This window comes from Antechinus flavipes, chromosome 4, assembly GCF_016432865.1.
Source record: "Antechinus flavipes isolate AdamAnt ecotype Samford, QLD, Australia chromosome 4, AdamAnt_v2, whole genome shotgun sequence".
In the NCBI taxonomy this organism is placed as follows: domain Eukaryota; kingdom Metazoa; phylum Chordata; class Mammalia; order Dasyuromorphia; family Dasyuridae; genus Antechinus; species Antechinus flavipes.
The window spans coordinates 124,113,362-124,135,661 of NC_067401.1; positions in this window are offsets into that span (position 1 = coordinate 124,113,362).

The following is a 22,300-nucleotide window of genomic DNA, read 5'->3' on the forward strand; positions in this document are numbered from 1 at the left end:
CAGAGTTTGGGTGGATGGGGCAAAAATAACTGACAACAAAAGGAAATTAGAATTATTCAATTCTTATTTGAATCTATTTTCTCTCACAAGAAGGAGTATTGTCTTGGAAATGAGAGAGAAAATGTGGTTAATAAAGAAATATAAGTAAGAAGATGGTGAAAGTTTGTAAGAGCAGCTGGCTGGTACAGTGGACAGAGTGCTGGGACTGTAGTCAGGAAGACTCCTCTTCCTGGATTTAAATTCAGCTTCAGTGCTCAGTAAGCACTAGCTATGTGATCCTGGGCAAGTCACTTCACTGTTTGCCTCAGTTTCTTCATCTGTAAAATGATCTGGATAAAGAAATGGCAAATCACTGCATTATCTTTGCCAAGAAAACCCAAATGGGTTCATGAGGTTTTGGATAAGACTGAATAAAGAAATGAAGAAATTCAATATAAGTCATCAGTGTAATGTGATTAACAAAAGAGTGAATGCAATCTCTGGTTCCATTAAGAGAGACACAGATTTCTGGATATAAGAGGTAGCTTTGTATTCCACATGCATACCCTGCTCTGGTTATAGCACACATGGAGTACTATTTTCAGTTCTGTATGCCACAGTTAAGGAAAGACATTAATAAGATAGAGATTATTTACTGAGGGCAACTGAATGGTAAAGGATTTTATATTCATATCCTAGGAAGATTATGGTGAAGAATCTGGGAATATTTAACCTAGAGAAGAGGATATATTATACTAATAGTAATTAATATCAATACAGATTAATATAGGAATACTAATACTATAAGGATATGTTAACTGTGTTCAAGTATTTGGAGGTCTGTCATGTGGGACACATTTCATTTGGTCTATTTGATTCTAGAGGCAGGAGTTTGTTGGAATCAGTTCCAACTAAACTAAGAGCTGATTGTTAAAATTTTAGTATGAACATTTATACCTCAGACATTTGCAAATGCTACAAGTCTGTGCTTCATTTGGGGAAGGAAAAGGAAAGTTTGTATAGTGCTGAAAATGTTCCAGGGATTCTGCTAAGTACTTTTATAAATATTTTTCATCTTCACAACAACTCTACTTGAAAGGTGCTATTATTATTCCCATTTTACAGTTGAAGAAACTGAGGAAGATAGGTTAGGCGACTTATCCAGGGTAACAAAGCTATTATGTGTCTGAGGCCACATTTGAGTTCAGTTCTTCCTGACTCTTAAGACCAAAGCTCTAGCCAGTGTTCTACCTACCACTTACCTCATTCATTCTTTTGTTAATTTAGTACACTTAAGAAAAAAGTTTAATAATAAAGATTAAACTTTAAAATGTGTCACTGGTAATTTTTTTTTCCTGGAGAGCTGATTTTTTTAATTAAAGCTTTTTATTTTCAAAATATATACATAAATAATTTTCACCATTCAGCCTTACAAAATCTTGAGTTCTAAAGTTTTTCTCTCCCTTCCCCCAACCCCCTCCTCTAGACAGCAAGTAATCCAGTATATATTAAACATGTGCAGTTCTTCTATACATATTCCCACAATTTCCATAATGCACAAGAAAAATTAGATCAAAAAGAAAAAAAATGAAAAAGAAAACAAAATGCAAACAACAAGAAAAAGAGTGAAAATACTATGTTGTGTGATCCACACTCAGTCCTCTCTCTGGGTACAGATGGCTCTCTTCATCACAAGACCATTGGAACTGGCCTGAATCACTTCATTTTTGAAAAGAGCCAAATCCATCAGAATTGATCATATAATCTTGCTGTTGCCATGTATATCCTGGTTCTGCTCATTTCACTTACTATCAGTTCATGTAAATCTGGAGAGCTGGTAGTTAAACATTTACTAGAACGCTGCTGCTTGGAAGACAGAAATTGTGGGCAAATTTAGGCTTGAGATAAGGGAGAAAAAAATAAAAATAACAAAAAACAAACAACTCCCAACTTCTGAACAGTTTAAAAAAAAAAAAAAAAAAAGAAGAAGAAGGACTCTTCCATGTACATGTGCATGTGTTTGGAGTTTCCCTTCCCTGGAGGTCTCCGTGGGAAATCTGGTTGATCACTTTTCAGCATTATTCTAAGTGAGATTGATTTCTGGGTTTGGTTGAACCAACTGACCCACAGAGTTTCTATCCCAGCCTAAAAATTCTCTAATTCTATTGTAAGCTAAATCAGAGTCAGACAGCTTAGAGAGAATGAAAGGCAGCATAGCATGATTTACTGCTTGAGGTCTCAAACTCTACTAGAATATTTGTTTTAAATTGATAGCACTAATCTATTTGTTCTACTACTGTCTAAATCTTTGTTTCTCCTCATAAAGACTTGTTAGTCTAATTACATACATAGACAAAGGGATAAAAGGCTGCATTATATTCGCCCTAGGGCTTTGGGCTTGAAATCCCAGATATAATCAAAAGAACTCTGGGAAGAACTTGGAGTCTCTCCCAGTCTGTTGCAGTTGCTTTTGGGAGACTTTGAGGTTTCCAAAGAAGAAAAACAGCCAATATTGTTAAAAATCAAATAAGTCTTTCATTACCAGTATTATTTATTGTGATACAAAGGAAGACTCAACTTTAGAAATGCTGAGGATGAGGGGACAAAGGGATTATTAATCACTATCCAACAAAACAGAAGGTTCCAAACAGATTTCTGGAGGATGTGAAATGCATAGAGTAAACCATGAGGCTACTGGCAAAAATCTAATAGTTCTCCCAAACTTGGAAACTCACAAAGTCATAATGTAGTCTGTTCCATCTCTAATGCTCATTCATCTAAGATTAAGAAAAAGCAGCAAAAATTTAGGAGATAAACAAAATTGCCATCCATTCACTGGCAGACTGGGCTCTGGTGGGACTGTTACTATTTCTGCTGTTGATTGTTGTTGCTGTTCATTTGTATTCAACTCTTCTTGAAACCATTTGAGTTTTTCTTGGCAAAGATACTGGAGTGATTTGCCATTTCCTTCTCCAACTTCTTTTATAGATTTGGAAACTGAGGCAAATAGGATTACTGATTTGCTCAGGGTTACATAGCTACTGATTGTCTAAGGCCAAATTTGAGCAGGGGCTTTCCTAATTCCAGACCCTGGTGTCCTATTCACTGCAACACCTAGCTGCCCCTTTGCTACTGATATCTCTTCCCTTGCCAGCTGGCTTGTTGTAGTTTTTTGTCACTTAAAAGTTGCCAAAAGAGAGAAAAAATAGTTTGTTTGAGCCATTTTAGGCACTCAGTTCTGGCTTAGCAACCAATGAAAAGGCTTTTGGTTATCTTGTTATATATAAACTTGCAGGAAACAAGAAATCCTGAAGCAGAGATGGAAAGGAGCCCCACTACATTTCATTTTCAGATTCTCCAAACTTCCTGCTACAGAAATCCTACTATAGTTTGCATTTTGTGCAAAGTATGACCTGGACTCTTATCCTCCCATGACATGTAGGAAAAGAGATGTTTTCTAAAGCTTTATTTATAGAAGTTTGTACTACACAAAATCAATTCAGATAAGTAAGGAAGAACATTAAATTTTCACTTCTGTGACAGGGGCCAATATATTTCTTATTTGCTTGTAGTTTCTATTTAAAACAGTACATCACACAGAATGGATTCCAAGCTTAAACTAGGAAGAGGTTTAATCCTCATCTAAAACTGAAATCATTCCCTATTGCAGCAATGCTGCCACCTGATATATTTCTTGATTGTGTTTATAGACCTTGTATCTGTTTCACAATTAAGCAATTATTGCAAATTGCTTAGTCAAGGACATGATTAAATTAGAACAGTTCAATTGCTCCTGATGTATGGTTCTCAGTGATTAATTTTATTCACTTTAATAAAAGAAAAGGTAGCCATTGGTGTGGATAGTGCATATGTTCTTTATAAGAACATAACGCCAAGTTTAACTTTGAGTGTGTTTATATCTCTGTATCATCAAAAGTATGTGCTACCAGACACTGTGCCAAATACTTTACAAATATCTCATTTGAGCTTCAAAACCACCCAGGTGGTAGTTATTATTATTATTCACACTTTTCAGTTGAGAAAACTGAGGCAAATAGAGATTAAATGACTTGTCCAGGATCACACAACTAGTAAGTATCTGAAGCCAGATTTGAACTTGGGTTTTCTTGACTCCAGGCCAAATGTTCAAACTCTCACCTGTCTCTACATATGAGAATGACAGGTCTTAAATTTGGAATGCACCTTAGATTTCATTCAGTCAATCTCTGATTCAGTTAAAGAATCTTTCTCTAAAACCTCTTAACAGTTCATCGTTCCCCTTCTGGTTAAATATTTCCAAAGAGAGTAAAAGAAGCCATTACTTTATAAAGCAGTTTATTTGGTTGTTGAGCATCTATCTGTTAGTAAAGTCTCCATTACATTGACCTAAGTATTTCTTCTCTGAAACTTATTATCAGCAGAAGTATAATTTTGGGGGGATGGGGAATGGTGCAGTGGGTGGGAGGGCTGTGCTAATTCTAATCCATGTATCAGTCTGAGATAAATAGAGAAGAGAAAGGGGCATTTAATCCCCCGATAAGATGCCTGTAATGACATAGATGAACAACAGGTCCAGATACTTATTATATACCTGAAATGACCTTCTTGAGATATTTTCTTTTCCTACAGGTGGCAGATGAACAATGGCAGAGGAACTCTGCCTTTGACATCTGCTTCTTAAGTATTTTGATTGATCTGTGGTTCATTGATATGGGAACATATATATGACTAGTCTGGGCCAAAGGGGCCTGAGACTGAGTAATCCTGTCCACACACTTGCCCGCAGGATAGACTTTCAGAGACACAATGCTTTCCCTCAATTCTCTGCTTCATTTCCTGAGTTCGACGCTTGGCTCTATTGCTGGAATAATGGCACAGACATAAATCTTTATCAGATCTGCAGATGATTCCCAGCTGGGAAGGAAAGCTAACACATTGAAGGTAAGAGCTGGGATCCAAAAGGACAGGCCAGAGCATAAGGCTGATTCTGATGAGATAAAAATTCAAAAAGGATAAGTGAAAAAGTATTAAATTTGGGTTTTAAAAATCAAGGAGGAGACAAATAAAAATAGATAGTAGTTTTGAGATTGATTTGGGGGTTTGAGTAGACCATTTCTCATTCAATCTGAGTTAGCAGTTTATTGAGACCACCAAGGAAGCTCCTTCTACTCAGAAAGACACTAATGCCATGAATTCTGGGACTCTAGGCTATAAATTTGCATCCAAGTTGAGATAAAACATTATTGTATACTGAGTCAAACTCCAATTGTGTCAAGTTACCTGCAGGTGGTCTGCCCAAAGGAATGTAAATAATATCACTGAAACCTTGAAGGATATTTTGGACTTTACAAGCTAGATTTCTTTCTTAAGGACCATGCCTTGCACTCAAATCATTCTCATTTTCATTGATTGGCCAATAATAGGTCCTAGTCCAAGCTCTACTGATTTATTGTTTAGGTCCTGATGGCTCAGAGTGAATGTAAGTTGCAATTGCTTCTCTTTTGGCCAGAAGCACTGAGATTCTTCCCCTCCTAGATTGATTTTTTTTTTTTTTTGGACTAGATAGAAAAGAGATTTCTTTGCTTCATTTCTTACCTAGCCTTAATCACTGAATGGGTGATTGTCTGTCAGAATGAGATCTGTTAAACACCTTAGAGCAAAATCATGGCCTCCCATTGTGTCCAGGCTCATCTCCAGTTGTCCTAATTTCTATATTGCCACTGGATCCCATGGTTCTGGAGGAAAAAGTGAGACTAGTAACTTGCCACCATCCTTCATTGCTTAAATTCAATTTACTTGCCAATTATGGCATTACAAAGCACAACCAACAACAACAAGCTTCCATCCCTAGTGTCCCATTACCATCATGTCTGTCTTTGAGGCTGTATTATACCCCCAATACATTTTTTTAAATTATTAATGTTTTAATGAGGGCTAACCCCTCTTAGTATGGCTTCCTCTCCTCCCACCCTGTTGGGTGCTGTCCTTTGCATCAGCAACTATTAAAGTCATTGGAACACTTTCTCATTTCTATAAAATCTTTATGAGAATGGTATAAGCCTGAATTGTGTGTTTCCTTGATGGAGGTAAGAGATCTAAAACAACATGCTTTTACAGATGATTTTCCACAATAAAAACACATCTTCATAGCCACACAATTGACTGAGAAGTATAAAGAATACAAAATTCCATTCTTTTTATTGTTGGTTGGTCATAAAAATCATTTGATTCAGTAGAACAAAGCCCAGTCTGGAAAGTAGTCTTCCTTTAACAAGGCAGCTGCCCTGCATATTTGGGAATTGTAGTAGTTAACAGATCTAATCTCAGAGAAACCTTTATTCCTCTTTCTCTGATTATTAATATCAAATAAGATTTCAGGAAGGAAGCCATATGCTCTGCAAAAGTACTTACCATTGCTAATCAGGATAAATACTAGTTTGTAATTTTATTATATAAAAAAGCAGATATTTCCAGTTCAAGTCACCATTTTTTATGAATCTTACAGTTTCTGAGTGTGTTGATTTGAAATATGAGGAAGATATCTTATCCAAAGTCACAAAGCCAGATTCTTGCATCTAGGTCTTTTGGGTCCCAAGGCCAACTATTTTAGGCAGGCAGGTGACATAATAAATGAGTTCTAGACCTGGAGTCAGAAGATCTGAGTTTGAATTTGGCTTCAGACATTTACTAACTGGGTAATGCTAAGCAAGTGACTTAACTGAAGCTTGCCTCACTTTACTCAGCTGTAAAATGGGAATAATGAAAATAACAGGATCTACTTTTAAAAATTGTTGTGAGAATCAAATGATGTAATATTTGTAAAGGGCTTAGCACAGGCACATAGTAGACACTGAAAAGTGCTCATTTTCTCCTTCCATATTATGCAGCCACTATGTTATTCAGTTCATACAAAATAAAATCCAAATGGAACAATTATTACCTATGGATGGTTGATAAGATTCACTAAATGTTCCTCAGATTGAAAGGTGGAATAAAAGTGGGTACCAAATAAGCTATAACATCAGACCTCTCCTTTAAATGCTCTAATGACTGGACTTAAGATTTCACTAGTGTCAAGAAATCAATCGAGAGGGAACTCTCTCTACTGAGCTAGGTCAGAATCTCCTCTACAACTTGTATTTTTAGAGGTTGTCTAGAAATTATCTGAATTGCCCAGGATCACACCAGAAGGTGTTTTAAAAGGAGAAGTAAAACCAGGCTTGTTCTAGTTGCAAGTGCAGCCCTCTAACCTTATATGCTCTACTTTAAATCCTTTAAATCAAAATTGCCTAATCTTCTAGGTGTTGGACATATAGTTTCAAATGAAGCTTAGAGATATCTTTTTAAAGTACTATTTTAAATGCATAAAATAAAATATATCAAATTAGAAAGTATATCAATTATGTTGAATTATACCAAATATTAGGAAAAAGTTCACTGATTCCAGATTAAGAAGCTTTGCTTTAAAATTTGGCCATGATATTTTGCAAATACCTATGTCTATTTCTAAATATCATATACAGCTATAATAGTCTTCTTGCTAAACAATAAACCAGTTGAAGTGTGAGTGTTTGTAAAGCATTTCACTCCTATGGTCACTGGAAAGAGCCTAAGGGTTCCCACCAAGGAAAAGGAACCAATAAATTTCAGAAAATTTTTGTTGACTTCATGTGCATAATGAATGTTATATGTCTTGCCTTCTCAGTAAGTGAAGAAGGGAGGAAAATTGGAAGTGAAAAAAAATAAAAAAGAAATTTAAAAAATACTACTGGAGGGATAAAAAGGAACCAGCAAGCCACTGGGAGTGGGATTGCCTTGAATAGCTTTTCACCAATGGCATAAAACCACTCTGAAGAAAATGAAGAATGGGGTAAGTATCTGTGTTTATGGACACAGATTTGCCTTTTCGCTTTTCTTTTTTTTTTTTTCTTTTCTTCCATTTCTCCTTTGAGAAAATTCCTCTTAGTCTTTCCACATAAGGGATGTAGAAAAACATTGAAATCTGACTAAGAATTCTCAAGCAAGAATGGATCTTGGGAATTGGAGTCAGCATTGCTGAGCCTGTATTTTCAATCATCTCAAGTAGCCTATGGGAGAAATGATTCTCAGATGTGGAGCAGTGCAAGCCACTAGCTAAGACTTTGGGGACATTTTCTGCCCAGCCATTGCATGCTAGAGATGTAAAGGTGGGGGGGAGGCAGTCTTATATTTCATGAATGGAGGACAATCTGATAGTCAGGGGACGGTATTTCCTTGTAGATGCGACTATCAGTTTCATATATTTTATCTATATCTATATATTTATGGGGAGACACATACACAGAGAGACACAGAGAGAGAGACAGAAAGAGAGAGAGAAGAGAGAGAGAGAGAGAGAGAGAGAGAGAGAGAGAGAGAGAGAGAGAGAGAGAGAAGAGAGAGAGAGGAGAGAGAGAGAGGAGGGAGAGAGAGAGAGAGAGAGAGAGAGAGAGAGAGAGAGAGAGAGAGAGAGAGAGAGAGAGAGAGAGAGAAGAGAGAGAGAAAGAGAGAGAGAGAGATCTACTTGGTGGGTAAATAATATATTATGTCTCCTCTCTGGTTAATTAATAAAGTGACATCCAATCTTTCTTAGACTTAATGAGGCTTGCAGCAGGCATTATAAAATGTTTATATGTCTATAGAGCATTGGTTAGGTGACATCCACACATACTTGGCTTATACACTCTGTGCTTGGGGTTAGAAGTGTCACATTCAATACCCAATAGGGGGACACCCAGTTTTTACTTCTATTAAATAATTAACTAAGGATTTTTTTGGGGGGAAGGAGTAGAGTTGTGGATAGATGAGGAGGAAGAAATCAGATTTTGGGAACTTTACCTTTCTTATTAGAATTTAACTTCTCCCTTACTAATATAACACTCCTGCTGTGGGACTACTTCCAAACTCCCCCACACATGAGTAGGTCAGGTCCTCAGAGTGGGCTCATTACTTCTCCCTTCAGATTCTAGGGGTAACCATAAGGGTTTAGGAGAATTCCAGTATCATTGCTCATGAGCCTCCATCTGGTGTGCTCCTCATTAATCTTCACTTTGTCAGCCATAATTAATTAGTTTTCAGCATTTTTTTAAACTAATGCATTATAGAAAGAGCAATTAGTAAAAGTTACCCTTCCTTCTCCCGCCAAAAGGAAGATTCTCTCCATTTTCACTCAAGGTCCCTGGAAAGAGAAGAACTAAACTTAGAGAGTTCATGTTGTTTGAAGGATCAGCTCATAACTTCTGTTTACTAGAAAACTTTTTCTTTATGAATACCTTATGAAATTTCTTTTAGATATAGTTCTCTACTGAGTTCAGAGGGTCAGTGCCCTTGAAGAGTTCAGAGGCTGTTTTTTCCTAGTGCATCTACTTTTATACTTGGTGGATCTCTCAGTTCTTGATACAGATGATGCTCTCAGCTCAGAGGCTGATAGATGCAGACATAGAGGAGTTGGGAACTCCAATTCTTCTCTTCAGGTCATTAGAGTGGTGTTATAGCAGTGTAACACATCCTCTGTGTTCCTCCCTCCATCTTGTTGCCTTCTAGTATAAGCAAAATTGCTCTGCTTTCTCAAGTCACTGCCTAAGCTGGGGCTAATTTCCTCTTCTAATATTTTCTCTGATATGCACAAAGCTAGTTAATGTATCTAATTGTTTCAACCAATCCCAAAACATTTCCTATACAATACTTCATGTGATTTTACCCAATGGTTTAAAGCACTTCTTTTCCACCCAAAATAAGTTGTTTAGACTTTTGCCAATGAGATGAAACAGTAGATGGTGTTCTGAGCCTAGAGTCAGGAAACCTTGGGTTCAAATCAAGTCTCAGAGACTTAATAATTGTGTGACTTTGAAAAAGTTATTTAACCTCTGTTTGTGTCAATTTCCTCAATTCAACATAGAGATGATAATAAAACCTAAGTGTCAGAATTGTTGTGAGGACAAAATACATTATTTATATTCTTAGCATAGACACTATATAAATGCTATATTTTATTATTTTAATTGCTTGTTATAATAAATATTGCTATACCAAAAAGGACCCTGTAAGTTTCTCATGAGAACCTGAACTTAGCCTCACACACTACATCAAAGTGTCAAGCATGACCATAGGTCACCATCTTGCCTATTTCTGTTCTTCTGCTTACTTGGACATCACACCTGTGAGGTATTTCTACAGATAAGATCAGTTATTGTTCTCTGAAAATACTGACCCTGGAAGATTCTCTTAAGCCCATTTCCATCATGGTATGCATCCTGTTACTCCACTATTTTATATATCGTAAACCTATTCCCATCATTGTGTGCATTGCTTTAAGCTGTGAGAAATATAATTTTTTGTATAACAGCTGCCTGATGACCTAACTACATTCCTTTTTGCTTTTGTATCACCTAGTTATAATCCTATATAAATGCTGTTCCTCAGTCACTCTGGGCTGAATGATTTTTGAGCATAAGCTAATTTGCTAAGTTAGCCTAAACTCTCTACAATTAAAAGATGAAAAACTAATCTCTGTCTTGCCTCAGTTTCTCTGGCATTGCACTATGTCTAGGACTTATTGCCATTTAGTTTACAATTTTGACTGATTGACTTTATAATTTAATCAAATTAGTGTCCTCGTCTGATAAAGGTATCAGAGTGTAGAATTAATTGAAATTGGTGAATGTGAGACAACTCTCTTACACTGATTTATTCTGGATCTTATCTTTGTAATCAAAGATCCTTTATATTGTTATATTTTCAATCCTCAAACTTGCTTGATTCTTATTTCGTAGAGGCTTTCTGCTTTTTCTTTCAGCCAGGAAAAAAATATGGTAACGTTCAGCTATTCTAGTCCATTATAAGGATAATCTTAGATTATCTCCTAGTTCTCCCACTCTATGATTGACCAAGTGAGATCTGAATTTACATGGGACCTCCCACATGGTAATACTATTGTGAAGATCAAATTAGATAACAATTTGTAGAGTGTTTTAAGTTTACAAAGAACTACATAGATACTTTTGCGTGTCTCAGAAGACAAAGAGTTGATATGGTTATCTCTGTAGATCATCACACTCAACAAAGTATTAAAAGTCATGTAAGACTCTCTAACAAGAGAGAGGTATTCTCTACTAAAAATTATTTCCCATTTAATTATCTAACTTCAGGGGAAGCAAATGTTACCTTGTTCTGCACACAATACTTGCTTATTTTACAACCTCAGCTAGTAAGTAACAAAATAGTTTAGGGTATCAAGGAACAAGTGTATATACATACATACATACATTTATATAGACATGCACATACATATACATTGACTCATATATGCATATATAATTGCTTTCTTTGAAATCCAATATCTTTTACAGAGTATGGGATCTTTTGGAAAGAAATGAATATTTTGAACAGAGATTTCAACTGGATTCATCATAGCAACATATAATAAAACATACAAAATCCTACTTCAATGGGGATTTTTAAAAAATGTCTTTATGCTAGATCACAGGAAAGCAAGATCTGAAGGCTCCTCCTGGGATAGGGGAAAGAAAATAACTTATAGACAAATTTTCTAATCAATTTCCCTTTCTAGAGGTTTAGGGGACAAAACAAAAAATAGGCAGGGAGGTGAAAGAATAAGGAAGAGGACTCAAGCAAAAATCTCCAAGAATAAACAATCCCCTGCCATGTAACCATGATAGGGCTAAATGAACACCTAGTATGAGGAATAATGGACTTTTCAATTCAAACTCTAAATCTCTGATTGAATGGTTTCAATGAGATTCAGGAAGTCTTTGGACACCAACAACTCTTACTTTGGTTTCAGGGAGAAAGACTAGAAAGAATTTGGTAAATCAGAGGAGCATCTCATTAATAATTTATAATCCTTCTGATTTCAGAGCAGGTATAGTTTCTCTCTGTTGCTTTCTGTCTACCTTTAGGACACTTTTAATTGGCTGGCTAAATAAATTCCATAGAGATAATAAGGGGGAAATATTGGGTCTTTAGTCTTTCCTCCCTTCTGGCTTTTGAATATAAAGATGACTGATCTCTAATGTGGAATGCTGGTTCATGAGTATATGCAATCCCATGTCTCAGTGGAGCCCTCTCCAGTCTGCATTTTTCTTTAGTGCAAGACCTTGTAAAATTTTGAAAGGCATTATCATCCTCTTCCTTCCTGGATATCTGAGGTTCAAACAGTGGTGCTGTTAGCTACCCAAGCAATTTTAGAAGTAGGAATAGCAATGGAAGTATAATCAACAGCAGATTGTTGAGTAGGAAAGTATTGCGTGGAGAGAAAACAGCAGAAAAAAATGTGGAGGTGAAATATTACTAAAGTCATAGTTCAATGGTCAATAAGCATTTATTAAGCACTTATTATGTACCAGGAATTTTGCTAAGAGCTGCAGAAACAAATATGTATGTGTGTGTATGCATACATATATAATGCATACATACATGTATAAAGATAATCCCTGCCCTCAAAAAGCTTACAATATAATTAAAAAATAATAATAATAATAAGGAAGCTAAAAAAAACCTGAGAAAGGGAGTGGTCACATGTTGTATCACAGTTTCCCTAATTTTTCTGCCTCAGTTTCCCTAAATTGTCCTACCTCAGTTTCCCTAAATTGTTCTGCTTCAGTTTCTTGAATTGTTCTGCCTTAGCCCCCTTGGTTGCAACCCCCCTTCCTAAGCATTAGGACTGAGATAATTAGGGCTGGGAGCCCTGACCATTAGCATTCCATAGAGCTATAAATTGCAGATAAGTTCCTTAGAGATATATAAGCATATTTCTTGTTACAGACTTTCTGTCTCTAGTTTGACTACACTCTTCACTCCCAATGTATCAGAAATTATGGTCCTCACCCCCCCAAACCTGTCAGAACCAGATTTATGGTCCCTTCCTGGAAATTCCTGCTCACCAAAATTCAGACTCCACTCTTTGCCTTTGTCTTCCCTGATCACTTTGAGCCCTATAAAAAATCATTGGAATCCCTATAAAAAATCATTAGATGCTGAATTCCTTGAGATGAAAGTCCAATTCAACCCTGGGGGACAAATGGATTCTTTTCTGCCCCCAGAAAATCTCTCACTCTCAGAAATTCAAATAAAATGTTAAAAATGCTTGAATCTTTATCTTGCCTCAGTTTCTAGGGCATTACAACAGAGGGAGAAGGTACAAATATTCTATGATTTTTTTTTTAATTGCTTAGCAGTTCTCTTCTAGTCTGTAAACAAAAATTCTTGTTCCATCCCTATTCATGTTTGTACTCTCAGACCCATTTTTACTTTCTTCACTTTATTCCTTAGACTTGAGCTGAGCATAGACTTGTTTTTCAGGAATCTGAGGTAGAAATGGAAATGGAGTGATGGGAGCTTAGTTCTGCTACTGAAAAGAAAACAACTCCCAGAAAGGTTATCTTAGAACCTAGGGCCAAAACACAGAGAGAGCAATGTCAGGAATAGATCTTGTATTGACTATTCCTTTGGAACTCAGTCAAGTAAATAGTGCTTGCTTAATTGTGCTAGATCAGAAACACGCCCTTGATTTGAAATTCAAGGAAGAGCAAAATCTTCAAAATCCATTCTTGGTAACTTAGCTAATTTATGTTTGGCCTAATTTCTTTAAAGAACTTCAAAAACACTTTGTGTCTAATGCCTACAAAGTTTAATGAGATCAAACAGAGTGAGTTTTACTAACCCGATGTTAAAGAGAAGTAAGATTTCTTATTTATTTAACATAAATTTTGTCTTTTGTTATTCAATGAAAATAAAGGGGATTTAGCTTTGAAACAGGAATTGAGATTATTTTAGACTGTAAGAGTTGAGATACATATATGTGTATATTTATATGTACATGCATATGTTATGTGTACATGTATATTATATATGTATATGTGTGAATACACATATTTGTATGTGTTTATGTGTATATATATATATTCTTGTTGACTGACATATATGTGTGTGATTATATATATATATATATATATATATATATTAGTCAACAAGAATTATTTATTAAAGTCTCTATATTCTAAGTTTTGGGGATATAGAAAAATAGACAAAAACACACTTAATTGGAATACAGTATGCAACAACTATTTTAAAACAAGATATATGCTGGACAAATTGGAAATAATGTCAGAGCATTTTTTTAATACAGGTAAATATTTTTAGTTGTATGCTAGTATTTGTTTAACCAAGAATAGAAATAGCTCAATGATCCCCATCACTATAACAACCACATAGATATTTCACTACACGATGTGGAATTTCACATGAATATATTACTAGGAATCTATTATCATTGTCATTTCTTATTAAAATGGAATAATATATTTCTCCATGGAGGTTTTTTTTTTTTATTTTCTCTGAGGGAATGGTACCACAAGAAGGAAAAATATCTAGTCATTGTCATTCCTATCTCAAAGTTGCTTTTCAATCTACATTGGATTTATTTCCAAAAAAGTTATTAAATTAAGATATCCATTCAAAAACAATGCCCCTTTCTCCGCCAGTAGTATTCACATAAAGTTGAGACTGGTAATTATTTTTTCAGTAGCCTGAAGGTGGGATTATTTCAGTTATTTCTTACAGTCACTTATACTCCAAATTTCACTGTTCCATATATTGAAGGAAGATTCCAATACATTGGGAAGAGAGGAATAGAAGTCTGCATTTAGTCTCAGTCCTATTCCTCCACCTTGGTTAGGGAAGTCTCAAGAAATTTGATGAGTCTGTAGAATTTACACCTTTTCCTTAGCATCCTATACAAGTTTCTATAATGCCTGAAAATAGTGTCTGAATTGTGATTCAAAGATAGAATAAGCATAATGGAAAAAAAATATAGATTCAATATTATATAAAGATCCAAGCAGAAATGTTATAATATTTAAGGGGAACCTCTTGAGGATTCTAGTAAAAGGGCTTCTAGGAGCTTTTCCAACCTTTTGCCTTTGCATATATGCTGTCTAAGCATGAGCTCACAGAGCTTGGAACTATGTATTTATTGGTCAGAAAACATAGGTGGAAGGTTTGTAGCAATTCTATAGCCCATACTGTCTTCGATCCTTGAAAATTCTGTCTGCTTGTTATGAACTGTTAGCCACATTGATGAGCATAGTCCAGGACTGAAAGGATGTTGCTCTATATAACTGGTATACCCAGGACTTTTTTCTTTCTGGTATATACAGAACTTCTTTCAAGAGATTGTATTACTAAAGAAGTTCTTCTAGATTGCACTTAAATTGGACCTTGGAGAAGTTGGTGAGAAATGGAAAAAAAAAAGATTTTTAAGTCTTCAACTCAGGCAAAGAAGCTCTGGTAGTATGACCCTTCATGCCTCTGAGAGAAAGCCTCATTTGATACTGGTCACCAGTGGTCTGTTAAATTTATCAAGAGAATCTTGATAAACACTGGTCTAACAAATCTTTAGGTACCCAATTCTGAGAGAGCTGAGGAAAACAGTTGTCTAAATCATTTGGACATGAAACACAAAAAGAAATAATCAGCAAACATTTATTAAACACTTATATGTATATTGTATTTAATTTATACTTTAACTTATTTAACATGTATTGGTCAACTGCCATCTGGGGGAAGGGGCCCTGGGAAGGAGGGGAAAAGTTGGAACAAAAGCTTTTTCAATTATCAATGCTGAAAAATTACCCATGCATATATCTTGTAAATAAAAATCTATAATAAAATTTTTTTTTAAAAACACTTATATGTAAAGCACTGTGGTGAGTGAGTGTGATACAAATTCAAAGAAGGGATCTTGCATTTCTATTAAGGGAGAGAAGTACATATATAAATATGTAGAGAAGAAATTAAAAAAAATAGAATAAAGACATAAATACAAAGCAGGGCCATAGGACTTGGAAGAATCAAGAACATTTTCATGTGAAAAGTTTTCTTGAGATTGAGAAGGTAGTGGAAGCCAGTTATAAAGGCCTTTGATGGATAGAGGATGTTTATATTTGATCCTAGAGATAACTATAAGTTATTGAGTAAGGGAGATGACTTTGTTATAACTTTGCTAAAAGAAAATCATTTTGGATACTGCATAAAGGATAGACTGAAGTGGAAAGAGAGTTGAGGCAAGGAAGTCCATTAATAGTCTATTGCAAGATGCAGAAAAAGCATTTGACAAAATCAAACATACATTCCTATCAAAAACACTAGAGATTAAGGAATAAATGGAGTTTTTCTTAAAATGATCAACAACATGTATTTAAAACCATCAGCAAGCATCATATGCGATGGGAATAAACTAGAAGCATTCCCAATAAGATCAGGGATGAAACAAGGTTGCCCATTATCACCATTACTGTACAATATTGTATTACAAATAGTAGCATTAGCAATAAGAGAAGAAAAAGAAATTAAAGTAATTAGAGTAGATAATGAGGAAACCAAATTATCACTCTTTGCAGATGATATGATGGTATACTTAAAGTATTCCTAGAGAATCAACTAAAAAACTACTAGAAAAAACTCACAACTTTAGCAAAGTTTCAGGATACAAAATAAATACACATAAAACATCAGCATTTTTATACTTTACCAACAAAGTACAGCAGCAAGTGAAACAAAAAGAAATTCATTTAAAATAACTGTAGATACTAAAAAATTTGGGGGAATCTATCTACCAAGGCAAAATCAGGAACTATATGAACAAAATTACAAAATACTTTCTGTACAAATAAAGTCAGATCTAATCAATTGGAAAAATATAGTGTTCAAAGGTAGAGCAAGCTAATATAATAAAAATGTCAATACTACCTAAATTAATATACTTATTCAGTGTCATTCCTATCAAACTCCCAATAAGTTATTTTATAAAGCTAGAAAAAACAATAACAAATTTCATTTAGAAGAACAAAAGGTCAAGAATTTTAAGGAGAATTAAGGAAACAAAATGCAAACAAAGGAAGCTTAGCTGTATCAGACATAATATGGGAAGAAATGGGTCTGGGTATATACAGATCTGTGAATCAAATATAGAGATGCTTGTTAAATCCATGAAAACAAATGAAGTCACCAAGTTAAATAATATAAACGTGGAAGAAAGGATGACCAAAAATAGAGTTTGGGGGCATATTCACAATATGAGAGTATATTGTACATGGATAATGAGTCAGCAAAGGAATCAGCGATATAGAGAGTTCAGACAGAAGGACAACGAAGAGAGAACAGTGTTGCAGGAGGGATTATCTAAGAGGAGATAAAGGTTAGCAGTGTAAAATATAACAGAATGACCAAGAAATATGAAGACTGAAAAAAGATAATCAGATCAGTATATTCGGAAGCCATTGCTAATTTTAGAACAAGCATTTTCAGTTGAATTGATGTGGTTGAAAGTCAAATTACAAAAGGATAAAAAAGAAGATTTAAAGGAAAGGAAATGGAGGCAACAATTATAGGTAGTCAGCTTTTTCTAATAGTTTGGTTGAGAAAAGCAGAAAAGATATGAGATGACAAAGTCCAAATAAGGATTTTTGTTTGGGGGATGGGGAGTGGTGGAAGGGAGGGAAAGGAACAAACTATGTGTCCAGAACTGTGTTAAATGCTTTATAAATATTATCTCATTTGAGTTCTCACAACAGTTCTGTGAGGTTTGTTTATTATCACTCCTCCTCCCTCCTTAAAAACCAACCAACCAACCAACAAACAAAAAACCTGATGTAGAAATTGAGGCTAATATGTTCAGGGTCACATAGTGAGTATCTGAAGCCAGCTTCACACTGAGGTTTTTCTGACTCCAAATCCAGTGTTTTATCTACCAAGACATTTAATTTCATTGGGGAAAACTTGGACAATTTGAGGATAATAAACAGAAAAAGTCAATGGTATTTGGAGAGGAAATCTAAAAGAGAAAATGGGAGGGTTTGGTATCAAGGATTTATGTAAAGGAGTTAGAATTGTTGAGGAGAAGGGCCATCTCTTCCTCAGAGACTGGGGAGAAGGTGATGAATAGAAAATGATATAAAAGGACTTTTGAGATGAAGATAAAAGGAAAAGGGAGAGCTCAGTGTAAATATCCTCAGTTTTCTCAATAAAATAGTATGAAAGGTCTTCAGGTAGGGAAGGTAATCTTGAAAGACTATGGTAGTCTCTGGGCTTATATCCCAAAGAGATTTTAAAGAAGGGAAAGAAACCTGCATGCACAAGAATATTTGTAGCAGCCCTCTTTGTAGTGGCCAGAAACTGGAAATTGAGTGGATGCCCATCAATTGGAGAATGGTTGGGTAAATTGTGGCATATGAATATTATGGAATATTATTGTTCTTTAAGAAATGACCACAGGATGATTTCAGAAAGGCCTGGAGAGACTTACATGAATTGATGATGAGTGAATGAGCAGGACCAGGAGATCATTATATACTTCAACAACAATACTATATGATGATCAATTCTGATGGATCTGGCCATCTTCAACAATGAGATGAACCAAATCAGTTCCAATGGAGCAGTAATGAACGGAACCAGCTGCACCCAAAAGAACTCTAGGAGATGACTATGAACCACTACATAGAATTCCCAATCCCTCTATTTTTGCCCCCCTGCATTTTTTGATTTCTTTCACAGGTTAATTGTACACTATTTCAAAGCCCGATTCTTTTTGTACAGCAAAATAACTGTTTGGACATGTATACATACATTTTAACTTACACTTTAACATATTTAACATGTATTGGTCAATCAGCCATCTGGGGGAAGGGGTTGGGGGAAGGAGGGAAAAAGTTGGAACAAAAGGATTTGCAACTGTCAATGCTGAAAAATTACCTATGCATATATCTTGTAAATAAAAAGCTATAATAAAAAAAGAAAAACTATGGTAGTTTCAATAGAAGGTTGTGTAGTTGAAACTCCACTTTAGGATATATTTTTGAAAATATACTATATAAAGAGGGAAAAAAGAGAAGTTCATCAGCTTCCAAATGTTAATATTTCCTTTGACTATATTAACTTGTCCATTCTTTAAACCTTAAAAACATTAGTATTCCCCTCGTATTCTTTCCCATCTCAGATCTCTCATGTCACTGTATTTGACCTATCTAATACACTTTTAACACACATTTTAATTTGTACTAATAAGTAGAGTTGTTGTTGTACTAATAGCTTTATATTTACACGTCCCTTCCCTCTCAAGGCTATTAACTTTTGGAACACTAAGTATACTGTTTCCATTTTTGCATTTGCAACCCTTAGCATAGTAATATATGCACATTAGCAGAAGAGGGACTAGACCTTTTTTGCCTAGGTTACCACAGCCGGATAGCAAAGATGGAATTCAAACAAAAGTCTTCTTGGATTTGGGGCCAGCTCTTTATCTACTGTGACAGATTGTTTTTTTTTTTTTTTCTCCCATCCTCTGAATATGTAGGTACACACAAATGAACAAGTTCATACATATATACACACATACACATGTGCACTTATACATGCATGTATGCATTGTTACTTATGTAATACACAGAGGGTATATGTGTACATGCTTATACATGTATGTTTTTCATGTGTATATGTATATGTCTTATTGATATAGCTATATATTTCTTTCTCTACTTATATAAAATTTAACAAATATTTGTGTTTCCAAAAGGTTCAAATGAATTTTGAAAAATTGGTTCACATTTTAAATACAGTGAAGCAGTAACATACTTAAAGGAATCCTGAGAGACTGTTCCTTTGCATAAAAGGTTTTAATATAAAGGTAGTAAGACTAGAAGAATACAATATACTGACATTAAGCATAAACTTTAATTCTTAGGAGTGGATTCTTTTGCCCTGAAATTTTAGGAGTCACAGCTATAACTGTAGCACATTGACCAGTGTTTTCCTTTAGGAAGCTACTTTTGTATTCCAAAGATGTTCTGAGCTTCTAGTCACTTCAAAATGGAGAGAGTTGTTATGGTAACTATGTTTTCCTGAATGGCAAAGCATTAAACATACATGTCTTGCATTTGGCTGATGCACTCAGCTTCTTCTTCTAATGTATCATGTTCTTCAATTCCAAATGAATAATGAACTCTTCCTTAAGTGAGTAAATGTACTTTTCCTTTTAGGGAAACAAAAATCCATCCACTGCCTTTCATCAGTCTAAATTTGGAGTGCCTTTGGCAATGGTTATCATAAGAAAGACTTTGTTTATGTAGAAATAAAAATTTCATGAACTACAAATATCTAGGTTTACTGGTACCCACCAATATCCCAGAGATAGTGTCTAAATGGCATATTTTTAGCAGTGTGATTTAGCTTCTGTTCAGGTTGTTAAGAGCATGTGGGAAAAGGAAAGGGGAAAGAATTCTTTCTTTTGCTATTCAGAACACTTATAGACCTCAAATGCTTTGTCTGAAATAGTCTTCTCCTTGTAATCAGTTTATCATTACCAATTTCAGACTGATATTTTCTAGGTTAGTGAACAGGGCTTTTATTAATTTGCCTGAGCTGTTTTATCTATTTAATGTTTAATGGGATTTCAAGCAATCATACCCGCCAGATGATATTTTTTCAGTTTGTTATGACTTTATCAAAGACATAGACAGTCTTCTCTTTCTGAATAAATTGTGGTATTTCCTTTTACTCACAGGATTGAAAATATGGGCTACACAGAGGTTTTATTTGGTTATAAGAAGTGCCTATTTCAAGGTAAAGGGTGCTGGATCTGGAATTAGAGGACCTATGTGATTTTAAACAAGTTACTTAATCTCTGAGGATGCAGTATTTTCATCTATAAAACAGAATTATCAACTGGGTGATTTCTAAAGCTTTTTCCAGCTTCAGTTCTATCAAATTTAAATCCACTGGCTTTCGAAGACCTTCATAGTCAGCCCATCCCCAACTTTTTCAGTCTTCTTAGACCTTATAAAACTCCATTCCTCTTTATGTCCTATTATCCAGTGATCCTTGCTAGGCTTCAAACAAGATACTTCATTTCAAGATTTCAACTAATTTTCTGAGTATTCATCATGCCTTGACTATTCTTCCTTCTCATCTCTGCCTCCAAATCCTAGCTGAAATCTGATCTTTTACAAAAAGATTCTTCTAATCCTCCTTAATTCTAGTGCCTTAATTTTATTGATTATATCCAGTTCATCCAAATAGATGGATATCTATTTATCCATCGATCTATATAGATGGTTTTTCATCTATATAGATGGATATCTATCTATAGCTTGTTAGTACATATCTGTTTTTGTATTGCCTCCTCCATTATATTGTGAACTCCTTGTGAGTAAGGAATGATTTTTGTCATTTTTTGTCACCCCAACATCAAGTGCTTGGAATATAATAGGTTCTTAATAAATATTATTGATTGAATAATTGTGTTATAAATTAATTCTAGGAGAATAAGTAGCAGAGGATATGATCAAGCTTTTTTTTAAGCGTTTAAGAAGTCATCAGTTTATTTGATAAATCTTGAGCTGATAGGGACTTTAGCAGTCATGTAGTTCAATCCTGTTCATTTTTCAGATAAAGAAACTGATGATGTTAAATCATCTTAAAGTCTCAGAAGCAGAACCAAAAATAACAATTGAAACTAGTGCCCTTGACTCTTAAGCCAGTGGTCTTATTCAGGGTATTGTCCACATTAAGTAATATAACTTATATGGTACCTATAATGACTATGTACCTATAATGACTATTTCTCAAAAGTACTATGTACTCTATGAGAAAATTAATATTTTAATATGCAATGTAGTATCCTTTCAGGGATTTCCTCCAACTTTCACTCATAATTGTAAATTGAGGTCCATCAGAGGATGACTACTATGTCAACTTTAAAGTATTCTGGTGGTTCACTCATAAAATAATCTCTCAGCAGATTTTGTCACTATGGTAATCTTAAATACTCAATGAATATTTAATACATATTCAATAATTATATAAAAAGAAAAGCATTTACTAGAAGGTATAATAAGAAAAGTAGCTACAAAACCTGAAAACCCAGTGTACACATTCCTATTGATAGACATAGCATCAGTGGAGAAGAGGAGCCCAATTTTATAATTATAGAGTTTGAGAGTTAGAAGAGATATTGATAGCTAACAAATCATATTTGTGTGCCAAAGGAAGCTCCCTAAGAGATGATTGACAAATGATAGTGCAGTTTCTCCTTGAAGACCTAGAAGGAAGGTTAAATTCCATGAGAATGGAATACAATAGGTACATCCATTCTCTTTCCTTTTCCTCCCTTCTTAATTCCCTCTCCAGTCTGCTTTCTGACTTTAGCATTCAATCTAAGACCTTTTTCAAGGTTACCAATGATCTCTTAATTGTCAAATCCAATGGCCTTTTTTCAATCATCTTCCTT